General features: G+C 38.2%; 2 non-coding genes across 2 annotated transcripts; one reads left to right on the forward strand and one right to left on the reverse strand.

The window, feature by feature from the left end:
• Positions 1-1,157: 1,157 nt before the first annotated feature.
• LOC125997776 (small nucleolar RNA SNORA51) lies at positions 1,158-1,290 on the reverse strand. Its single transcript, XR_007491795.1, has one exon. It is a non-coding gene; the product is annotated as a small nucleolar RNA SNORA51 (small nucleolar RNA).
• Positions 1,291-2,066: 776 nt separating this feature from the next.
• On the forward strand, positions 2,067-2,176 carry LOC125997697 (U6 spliceosomal RNA). The gene has a single exon (XR_007491733.1). It is a non-coding gene; the product is annotated as a U6 spliceosomal RNA (small nuclear RNA).
• The last annotated feature ends 8,291 nt before the right edge of the window (positions 2,177-10,467 follow it).

Genomic DNA, 10,467 nt, shown 5'->3' on the forward strand with positions numbered 1-10,467 from the left:
GTCCGTCCTGGGTTGATTGCATGCAAGGCAAATGCCCTACTGCTGTGTTATCATTCAAACCTCCTGGAGAGAAAGTTTTAACAGTCTGGAATACCTATATGAAAGAGATCTGGCTTTGATCCTTGATACTGAATATGGTTCTCTGAGATCACCAGGAGTAATCCCAGACATATGCATAAGTCTTGCTGGTGTAGCTTGATTACCCTAAGCCCCCCCCCCAATCCTTTAACTTTATTGACATTGTTTCTGCCGAAATTTCAATAAGGTATGAACTTCCATTATATCCATTTACTTGCATATCAAAGTATTAGAGCTTAGATTCAAATCCAGCATACTGAGGCTGAAGTGATAGCACAGTGGTAGGGTGTTTGCCTTGCATGCAATCAACCCAGGACAGACCCTGGTTCGATTCCCGGCATCCCATATGGTCCCCCAAGCCAGGAGCAATTTCTGAGTGCAAAGCCAGCAGTAGCCCCTGAGCATCACCAGGTGTGGCCCCAAAGCAAACAAACAAACAAACAAACCCAGCATACTCTAAATCTGGCTCCAAATTTTGCTCTTGAACTTACCTGTTTAGTCTATATACTCACAAAATTCCGAACATTTTTCCAGAATATTTGTAATATAGTACTGTGAGTAGAGCATTTACCATGCATGTAGCCCACTCAAGTTCAATTCCCTGCACCCAGTACAGCCCCCCGGCAATACCAGCAGTGATTGCTAAGCAAAGAGGAGTAAATTTTGAGCACCACTGTTTGTGAAACCCCCCAAAGAAAACTGACAAAAAAATGGGGATTAGAGCACAGGCACAGTGGTAGGGCATTTGCCTTGCATGCCTGCTGACCCAGGACAAACTGCGGTTTGATCCCCCAGCATCCCATTATGGTTTCCCGAACCAAGGAGCAATTTCTGAGCGCAGAGCCAGGAGTAACCCCTGAGCATCACCGCTGTGGCCCCAAAAGTTAAAAAACAAAAACAATGACAAAAAGTGTTTTTTTATTTTCATTAATGCATTTAGAAGGTTCACCTGGAAGACCTTTCATTCAAATGACTATATTGATTTTCACTTTTGTTGCTCTTACACAAGCTCACAAGGAGCTGCTGTTTTGGTTGTGGTACTCTTGGAGATCCTGAATTTATTTATTTTTATTTTTTATTTTTGTCCCCCCATTCACAATACAGACCAGGCAAAGGGCCTGGTTTGAGGTGTATATGGGGAGCATTTACTGTACCTTCTCTTTCTATACAGTCAGTGTAAAGAACACAGCTTGTGGTAAGCATTGGGAGGCCTTTTCTTTTTCTTTTTTTTTTTCTTTTTTTTTTTTTTTGTGGTTTTTGGGTCACACCCGGCAGTGCTCAGAGATTATTCCTGGCTCCAGGGCTCAGAAATTGTTCCTGGCAGGCACGGGGGACCATTCTTTTTCTTTTTATATATAAAAACCCTTCACCAGTGAAACATTTCCATCACCAGTATCCCAAGTTTCCTTCCTCCCCACCCCACACTGGCCTGTACTCTAGACAGGCTTTCTACTGGAGATCCTGAATGTAGTGCTTACCTGGCGTCACTGTGGAGCTCATATACATGCTTATAGGGTATTGTGGTCCTGGCAATATATTTTGCACCTTTTCAGTTGTGGATTCAAGGGGACAAAGAATGCTGCACACTTTAGCTGCTATGCTCACATATACCTAGCTGTGTGCTACAGATCTCAAACTCCTCAGATGCCAGTGCTCATGTAACTGTGTTTGATGTATGCATGGTCTTCTGCATGAAATGTAGAGGTCTTAGCCTTTGAGCAATGCCTGGGTCCCCCGACCCACATTTCTGCACATTTCTGAATGCAGAGCCAGGAGTAAACCCTGAGTGTCACTAGGTGTGGCCCAAAATCCAATCAATCAACAAATAAAATTACAGAAAAGAAATGATAAGTTCTTGATATCAGCTCAAAGATGCTTGGGAGAGATTTTCAGGAGATGATTTGAGTTCTTTGATACCTGACAAAGGACAAATCTAATTAAACAGAAGGTAAAAGCAACATAATAAAACATTAGAAATGTATTGTGGGGTGCTTACTTCAGCAGCACACATACTAAAAAATTGGAAGGATACAGAGAAGATTAGCATGACCCCTGCTCAAGGATGAAATACACATTTTTTGAAATGTTCCATATTTTTCCGTCTTGTGAGCTCAGGCGAGAGTCAAGGACCTTCCTGAAACCGACCTCTATTTTCTTTCCAACTCTATTTCATTGACGAGGACTGTTGCTTTTCTACCAGCATTAGAACATCATTAAAGTTTGGTTAGAACATTGTTTAAAAAAAAGAGAGAAAAGAAAAGTATTGTGGGGCCAGAGCAGTGGCGCAAGCTGTAGGGCTTTTGCTTTGCATGCGCTAACTTAGGACAGACCGTGGTTCGATCCCCCCATCCCATATGGTCCTGCAAGCCAGGAGCAATTTCTAAATGCATAGCCAGGAGTAACCCCTGAGCGCCACCAGGTGTGGCCCAAAAAGAAAAAAAAAATTATTGTGCTGCTGAGATGAATTCATCACTTTTTCCATATATTCCAAGTTAAATACAATTTTGCTAGGGATTTGAAGAGGGAGTATTGCTAATATTACATGTAAATATAATTGAATGTAACCACAACCTCACTTTTACCTCTCAATCAGCTAGCAGACTTTGTACAAAAGAAAAAACCCTAACATCTCATCTTAGACAGAAGCATTGCATACTTGCAACCCCAATTTTTCCAGAACTTCAAACAGAGCAAGTTTTCCCAGCCAGAGAATTAAAGCTAATTTCTTCCTAGTGTCCCTCCCCTCGACTTCAACTGCATGTAGGTTAGTGACCCTTTCCTTCGCAACATATGATTGCACAATTCCAGAACCTTTATAGACTTACAAAACACTGCCCTCTTGTCCCCACTGTCACAACTTCAGTGTTTGACTTTTCCCTTCATCTGACCTCAGATTATCTAACACTTTAGACAGTCTCAAACATAGATTCACAAAAATTCCTCAGTCTGCCTGCTTCTCCTGATACTAAGCCTGATGAGAACTGAGTAATTTGTGAGAAATTACCTTATTGGTAATTGACCTTCATTGGAAGGGTGGGTGGTGATGTAAGTGTCTGTGTTTTCAAATCTCATCAAGCTACACAATAAAATTTAGAAGTATAGTATTCCAGGCCAATGACATAGCTCAATGGGAGAAGCATATATATGCATTGTGTGTAGGTAGTCTGATGCCCAAAATCATAGTCCTCCAAGCACTACTAGGAACAATCTCAAGCTCTGGGAATAGCACTGGGGCATGTCTGGGTGTGTTCAAAACAAGGAGGAATAGTATATTTAAATGTACCACGTCATTATTTATTTATTCTTATGTTCCCTTTGTTATGTTGTACAATGAGCAAGAGGTCACAAATTCTTGGATTTGGTATTCATGGGTTTGCAACTTGTGGTACTAAGACCCTTGTTGATAGCACCACTGCACTGTACTCAGCATGTGGAGTGGTGCCAATCACTCTGCCACTGGGCCCCCTGTACCACATCTCCTCTCTCTAGTTTTCTACCAATGGGCATTTCAATTGTTTCCATATTTTAATTATTATAAATAGTGCTACAATAGATACTGAAGGTATATAACCTTTAATGTTGACTATTTTGCATATTTCAGGTGAGTATATAAAAGTGGAGTTGCTGGCAACTTTACCTTTGTTTCTTTTTTTAATGAATATCTTTATTTAAACACTTTAATTACAAACATGATTGCGGTTGGGTTTCAGTCATGTAAAGAACACCCCCCTTCACCAGTGCAACATTCCCATCACCAATGTCCCAAATCTCCCTCCTCCCCACCCTACCCCTGCCTGTACTCTAGACAAGCTTTCTACTTCCCTCATTCATTCACATTGTTATGATAGTGCTCAATGTAGTTATTTCTCTAACTGCACTCATCACTCTTTTGTGGTGAGCTTCATGTTGTGAGCTGGAACTTCCAACCCTCTTCTCTTTTGTCTCTAAAAATTATTGCAAGAATTTCTTTCATTTTTCTTAAAACCCATAGATGAGTGAGACTATTCTGTGTCTCTCTCCCTCTGACTTATTTCACTTAGCATAATAGATTCCATGTACATCCATGTATAGGAATATTTATCTTTGTTTCTTAAGTAAGTTTCCTAACAATTTTCTCAAATTATGTTCCCATAAATGGTTAAACATAACCTTTTTTGACACCATGGATGCAAATGAAAGACATCTGTGCTAAGTGAAATAAGTTGAAATGAAAAACAAACTCTGGATGATGTCTCTGAGATGCGGACTGTAAAGAAATAAAGCAAAAGAACAAACAAAGCAAAATGAACAGAAATTTCTAGTCTAACATGCTGGGAAAAGGGGTGGAGGGAAGACAACCCTAGTGGTGGGAATGGCCCTGATTAATTGTCACTAGATACCTTAAATATTACTGTGAAAGATGTATTTACTTTGATCACAATAAAAATTATTTAAAAATAAGAATCTCTAGTGACTAGAGTCTAGACTAGACTAGACTAGAGTCTAGTCTAACCCCAGGACAAAGGTTACCAAAAACATCAGGGTATAGGGTTTCTGTGGATAATGGTAGAAGATTATTAATACTTGGATGGAAAGTATCACATGCTCATGTAAATTTTAAAAACTTGTCAAACGGTTTTGTAAACCAATATTGTATTCCTAAAAATCATTGTTTTTTAAATTAATATCTTTATTTAAACACCTTGATTACAAATATGATTGTAGTTGGGTTTCAGATTTGGGGCATTGCTCATGGGAATGTTGCACTGGTGAAGGAGGGTGTTCTTTACACGACTGAAAAAAACATTGTTAATTAACATAAAAAACATATGTAGTAGGCTTAGAATGGTAAGAACTAACCTGATTCTTACTTCAGGATTTGGTGTATAGTTCATTTTAGTATCACTATATGACTCAAAATTGTCAATCTTCTTATTCATTCCCTCCATGAAAAGCTGAGTTATTTGAGAACAGCAGTTACATATTCTTTAATTTTGTGCTCCCAAAATTTCTCAGTACTTGCCAGGTCTACATATCTTTGTTGAATGAAATAATGACTGATTCTTGTTGACACTGAAAAGTGATGAATCATGAAAAACAGAAGTTCTTAATGACTGCTCTTCCAAGAAGCAAGTGAACAACTGGATTCAAGGTTAAACAACCCAATATCCCTATCACTCCTAAAGAGCCAAAACATGAGATAGCCAAAAACTGTCTGAACCAATTTAGGAAAAGGAATCCTTTCCCCATAAATTGTTTGCATCATTTCTAAATAATATAGATGCTTCAGTGTAAATATTATGTCTATAATTAATCTTCACTAATATAAAACCATTTTATTTTACACTAAGTTTATTTCTTACAGAGCTAGAGAGTTAGTACCATGGTGGGATGTTTGCCTTGCATGCAGCCAACACCAAATTGATCCCTGGCACCATATATGATTCCCTGAGTACCACCAGGAGTGACCCCTGAGCATAGAACCATGGGTAATCAATCCCTAAAAACTGATGGCTGTGGCACCCAAATTATAAAAATTAATGTTATATTTTATTATCATTAAATATGCCTTAAATTACCTGGTCTTTTCTGAGTTGTAGATTTATTCTTCCTTGATTTTACTTTATTTTTTTCATGGTACTAGGAATTGAACTCAGAGACTTATACATAAAAGGCAAGTGTCTTTTCACTGAGCTGCCTCCCCAGCAGATATATATATATATATATATATATATATATATATATATATATATAAATTAATTTATTTAAAGACCATGTTCATGTAGTGGGCATCATTGATCACAATATATTTGTTTCCAGATAAGTGGGAAATAAATTATTTTAAAAAAAGGAAAGAAAAAATGGGGCCATTGGTAGAGGGAGGTTGACACTGGTGGTGGGAAGAGCCCTGACTCATTGTATATATCAAGTTCAACTATGAAGGATTCCATTGATCATAATTGTTTCAATAAAATAAAATTTAAAAAAAGAAAAATTAGTACAGCAACAAGAAAATTTGTAAAAATTATTGTGTCCCACAATAAAGTCATTAGGTAATTGTCAGAAGGTTTAATAGACTCTTGTTGCTAGTTCATTCTGTTACTTCTATTGTTTCCAAATTTTACTAAATGTCAAAACTTAATTTAAGTGAGCTCTTACACGCAGAAATGAGAATAGTGAGAGTAGTTGCTTTGTTATTTTACAAACCGTGACTTTTACTAATGAGGTAATTAGGTCACAATAATGGACTAGTAACCTGGTTTCTACAGCTCTGTACTACAGGTGTGTGTATGCATGTTTGCCTCTGTGTTTTGTGTGTGTGTGTGTGTGTGTGTGTGTGTTTATGAGTCACCTTGGTGATGCTCAGAGCTTCACTCTGTGGTTATGGGCTATTTTTGGCCATGTTTAGGGAACCATGCGGTACTGGGAAATAATACTATCCATCCCCCAGGTTTTGACTCCTGAAAGTTCTTGTAAAATCTTAGAGCATAGACAAATGCAATTGCCATGTCTGCACCTGGACAGCTCCATCGACTCACTCTGTTCTAGAAAGAGATGCAAACCAAATTATGGGTACACCAGCCATGCAGCTGAAATATGGCAATCTCAGAAAGAGAGAGAGAGGGTGGGTCAAGTCCCCACCCTGCTGAAGTCACCCACAGTCATTGCTTTCCCAATGGCCCTGTTTCATGATTCATCTACAGCTCTCTGCAGAGACTTCAATTTGGCCAAAACTTCAGGTATGCTAGTAATTGGGCTGACATCAGCAGGACTTTTTTGCAGTGGGCAAGGACCACTCCCCCCAACCCTTGCCTTCTTGTACTTCCAGAAGCCTTGGCAACCAAAACCATGCCCCACGAAAGTCACAGTATTAACAATAGGGATTGGAATTCCTGGACCAACTCCAATTGTTTTAATACTATCATCCCTGTAGGAACATACTATTTAACCAATACCCATCTGATAAGGGGTTAAGATGTATGTTATACAAGGTGCTGCTAGAGCATAACAAGAAAAATATCTAATCTCATGCAAAAATGAGAAGAAATTAACAGATATTTTCTCAGAGAAGAAATACAGATGGCCAAAAAAAGCATATGAAAATTGCTCCACATCACTAATCATCAGGGAAATGTAAAACAAAACAATGAGATATCACCTCACACCAAAGAGACTGGCACACAACCCAAAGATCAAGAACAACCAGTGATGGTGGATGCAGGGAGAAAGTTATTCTCATTTACTGCCGGTGGAAATATAGACTCTTCTAGCTTTTTTGAAAAATAATATGGATAGTCCTCAAAATACTATAAATTGAGCTTCCATATCATCCAGCAATACCACTCCTACACATATGCCTTAGCCCAAAAACACATTACAGAAAAAGTCCTTTGCATTCCTATGTTCATCACAGCATTTTCTCTAAATAGCCAGAATCTAGAAACAATCCACAGGCTCAAGAACAGAGAAGTGGTTAAAGAAACAATGGTATAATGAAACACTATGCAGCTGTTAGGAAAAAAGAAATCATAAAATTTTCTTATACATGAATGAATCTAGAGTATTATGCTGAGTGAAATAAGTCAGAGGGAGAGGTATACACATAGATTGGTCACACTTATTTGTAGGATATAAAAAGAAACAAGATAGAATGATAAAAATTCCCAAGACAATAGAGATGAGGGCCACAAGGAGGAGGAGTCCATGATAGGGATTTGCCACAAATTAGATTTAGGCAAAGAAGGAACCACTATCACAATATCACAATGAAAGTTGGAAATGATCACTATGGACAAGAACTTGGTACTGAAAGGATGAAGTGATATGCTAATACCATTTTAATAACAATATTGCAAAGCATGGTGCTTCAAAGGAAATTTTTAAGAGGAAAAGATGAAGAAGATGATGATAAAGAAGATGAAGACAAGGAAGAAGATGAAGACAAAGAAGAAGACAACAAAGATGAAGACAAAGAAGAAGAAAACAATGATGAAGAAGGAGGAGGAGGAAGAGGGGGAAGAAGAAGCATAGGACGAAGAAGGAAGAAGGTAGGGAGAAGGCATCAGGAGGATGGGAGGGAAACAAGATGTAAAATGAGCATTGATGAAGCGTTGGGTATTGGACATTATATGACTAAAACTCAATCATGAACAACTACGTAACTGAAAAAATAAAGCATTATTACGAACAACCTTGTAACATGATGTTTAAATACAGTAATTGAAAAAAACTGGCTTGAAATCTGAGCTGATTTTGCAGTGAACTGTGGTGGTGACACTTAAATAACTTAATACTCTGCAAGAATGTTTTAGCCTTTATCCATTAGGTAAATTAGAAAGTATTGAATATTTCTGTCATATTTCCCATACGTTGATTTTCCTAATTCCAAAGGCTGGTTCATTTCAGCACGTTTGTAGAAACCAGCACATGAAAGCAACCATAGAGTTTGTCCTGTCAGTAGGTTAAATTTTACCCTGAATACTTATTGAATGCTTGCCATGTGCTTCAATATGTGGTTTGGAAACAGAAATGAATAAGGCTCATGGCTCCTCGTACAATGCCTGGCAGTGGCAAGAGACACTCAATGAAGGCTTTCAAATTAATGACATAATCTCTGCCTCTAAGGGGCTCTTGCCTGTGGGAAAGACAGACACCTAATTGTGGCATACTACGCTCTGTCAGTGCCCCCAAATATGAATGTGAGTAGGAGTGGATATGGAAAGAAACTGCTGGCATGTCTCAGATGCCTTTGTAATTTCTTATCATGGTGTCGAGGTCACACTGTCTCGTCCAATGACACCTTCTAGCTCTCTCAGAAATTGTTATTCAGGCCTCTCTCTCTTTTCAAGCCCTCATCGTTAAAGCTTGTGACACTGTGTTTGAACTCCTATTAATAGGCCTAGTCAGCTCCTAAGCAGATTGCATTTTAACATCAAACAGCTAGAATCCCCAACAATGACTGCTTGGCACAAGGCCAATCTTCAAGCATCAAAGCCATATTCCTTGCAAATCAGCTCCACGTGATAATAAATAATGGCATTGGGATTCCAAACCAATTATACCATGGTGAAAGGCATATTCTTCAAGGGCACCCAGGGCTTTGTTTAAAAAAAAAAAAAAAAAAAAAAAACAGTGACATTGCTGATGCTAACTCAGAATTATCAGCAATGGACACAGCCAACCTATGAACAGGGTAATCAGAAAAGGATATAACTCATGTACCCTATGTTGTACTTACTTGGAAAAATTCAAGAACATTTTGTATGGGATTAATTCCAGTTTAAAAATATTTGATTTGAGTCCCAACCAGGAAAACTCATAGTAAGTCATCTTGTAGGAAATGTTGTAATTCAGTAGAAGCAAATGTTTATAAATAAAGATCTCAGACTGGTGTTGTCTATGGATATTAGGCTATTCGTGCTTTAAGCATCAATCTCTGTATCTGTTAATGAGGTATTTAAATTAGAAAACTTTGGCCACAACGATGCAACTTAAGTCTGTGTTATACATAGCAATAGCATGTCAGGAACAAGATTCATGGTAAATACTCCAATTGTTATTCAGACCTATTAATTCAAACATTGTCTTAAATTCTTTACAAGTATTATTTTAGTTTTGATATCATGTTAGTTAGGTATTTTTTTTATCAGCTGTAAAGGTGGGTAAATTTAGCCTTTAATTAATTATTCAGTACTCTTGATGGCAAAAAGAGAAAAAATTCAAATTCAGGCTTGTCAACTTCTATGGCCTGGCTCTTAACTCACACCATGAAGCTTCCTTCTGGCAATCACCAGAAAGTCTCTTTTTTGTTTTCTAGTTCTGACACTTGCAGCAGAACTCTAGTGTCTCTTTATTGACCTTACCAGGAATGATCAGTTACCATCACTGTGCTAACCAAGTTCACCAAATAATCTGTCTCCTGTCCTGGGCAATATGAACATAGCAGATATGCAGCTAAAGAGATAGTATTGACATAGCTCAGTTTAAAACAAAATACTGCGCCACTCAAGTCACACAATAGTCAATCATTCCCAGCTCAGTCGTTGACTGAATAATATTTGGAAAAGCAGTTTCTTTGGAGGATTTGGAAATTTGTGTGGAAGTTTCTGATCAGGGATTATGAATCATGTAAATTGAACCAGGCAACTTAATCTCTCAGATTTTGGTCTGAATTAATACATGTGGCTAGTAGTCTCCAGTTGCATCTGCCTCTACTCTATGTTCTTCTCTGTGCCCTAAGGATTTACTACTTCCTCCTAGCTAACTGCATCATGAGGTTCCCTTGCCTTCTGGCTCTTGGTTGGTTTTAGCAGTGGATAGGTGGTGTGAAGAAAGAACATTATAATTCGGTCTTCTCTCTTTGCTTTCACACCCCATTTTTGGTTACCATTGGGTGGCTTCTCTAGGCTG

Source organism: Suncus etruscus, chromosome 19 (assembly GCF_024139225.1).
Source record: "Suncus etruscus isolate mSunEtr1 chromosome 19, mSunEtr1.pri.cur, whole genome shotgun sequence".
In the NCBI taxonomy this organism is placed as follows: Eukaryota; Metazoa; Chordata; class Mammalia; order Eulipotyphla; family Soricidae; genus Suncus; species Suncus etruscus.